Raw genomic sequence first — 1,532 nt, 5'->3', positions numbered from 1 at the left:
TCTCCATTATCAAGCTACCACTAATCGTGGGCTACAAGGGGGCCTACACCTATTAAATTCTCTCTAAAAAATAAGGTTATCCCATTTATTTGGTGCTAACTTTACTCTCCATTGGAGAATCTGCTTCTTTTTCAGATAGATGCAGATCCTTTGGTGAGAACCACCCCATCATACCTCAAAAGGGCCCCAGCTGATGCTAAGAATAATTGGCAAAACAAGCAAGGATTTTATTTTCTTGGTGAACCTGGTACCAGCACAAGGGTGAAGGAGATTGACACAGAGAACAATCAACTCCTACCAAACCATATATCCAGAGACACACAGGCTCCCAAGACCTCATCACTGAAGCAGATCTAAAATGAACCCAACATGGTTCAGGGAAATTTGGGGAAGAAGGGCGGAAAGAATGTCAGAGCCACACATTAGGTCATGATACACAGACATTTCCTCCTGCCCCAAACTGAGGGCTAACCCCACAATGCATGACCCATAAACCTCAACAAGGAGGGGCCAGGGGAAGTGGGGAAGGACAGGGAGGAGGCAAACAATGGAACCAACTTGACTGTATTCACTGAGTACAAAACTAATTAATAAAAAAATAAAGTTATACACAAAAAAAATCAAGGTGAGGTTTCAGTTTCCCAAGCAACCTTTCCCCTGTGTCGTGCTGACTGCCTGTGCATAGAAAGCGTTGTGAGCTGACAGAAAGCAGCAGAATGAAGTTGGGGTCCCAGCATCTCACAAGGGAGTGGGCTCTTAGGGCCAGCCCCTGGCCTGACAGGCGCTAACTGCCTGCTCCCCTCACTCTCTGTAGTCTCAAGCAAACTTCCCAGTGAATAATGTTCGAATCTGTTACTAACACTCCTCCCCGCCCAGCTCATTTTCCCCTGATGTCTGAGTGGAAAAATCAGGACACAGTAAGACTTTTGATTTCCTGAGCTTCCTCTTTCTTCAGTTTGGGGAAGAGATTGAGACAGGGCTGGAGGAAAGTTGAGAGCAGGGAAGCTGTGGCTAGAGAGAGTGTCTTTCAGAGGCCACATAATCCTCCGCAGATGATCTGTTTCTCCCTCACGGGGTTGCAGCATGTTGCGTGCTCACCGAGAAAAGCTTTGGAAATGGCTTCTTGGCTCATACTTGCAGCTGGCTGGGCGGCGGAGTCTCACATGGTGAAGGTGGCTCCATTCAAAAGCTTCTCCTGCCTTTACTATAAACTCAATCTTATGGAAACTCTGGAAATGCAAATGGCATTTGTCCAGTCATGAGGAAGTTCAGAAGAAAGAAAGAGTTTTGAAAGCACACCCTCTCTCTTAGCTTCAGAATCCTGCCAAGTCATTCAGGCCTGCAACACATTTATTGCTCAAAACCATACTGTGGTCCTAGTTTAGAAGTTCATCCCAGGACTGGAGAGATGACTTAGCGGTTAAGGTGTTGTCTGCAAAGCCTGGGGACTCAGGTTCGATTCCCCAGTACCCATGTGTGCCAGATACACAAGGTGGCACATGCATCTTGAGTTTGTTTGCAGTGTCTAAAGG

Source organism: Jaculus jaculus, chromosome 9 (assembly GCF_020740685.1).
Source record: "Jaculus jaculus isolate mJacJac1 chromosome 9, mJacJac1.mat.Y.cur, whole genome shotgun sequence".
Classification (NCBI taxonomy): Eukaryota; Metazoa; Chordata; class Mammalia; order Rodentia; family Dipodidae; genus Jaculus; species Jaculus jaculus.
Note: the sequence above shows the minus strand (reverse complement) of the source record.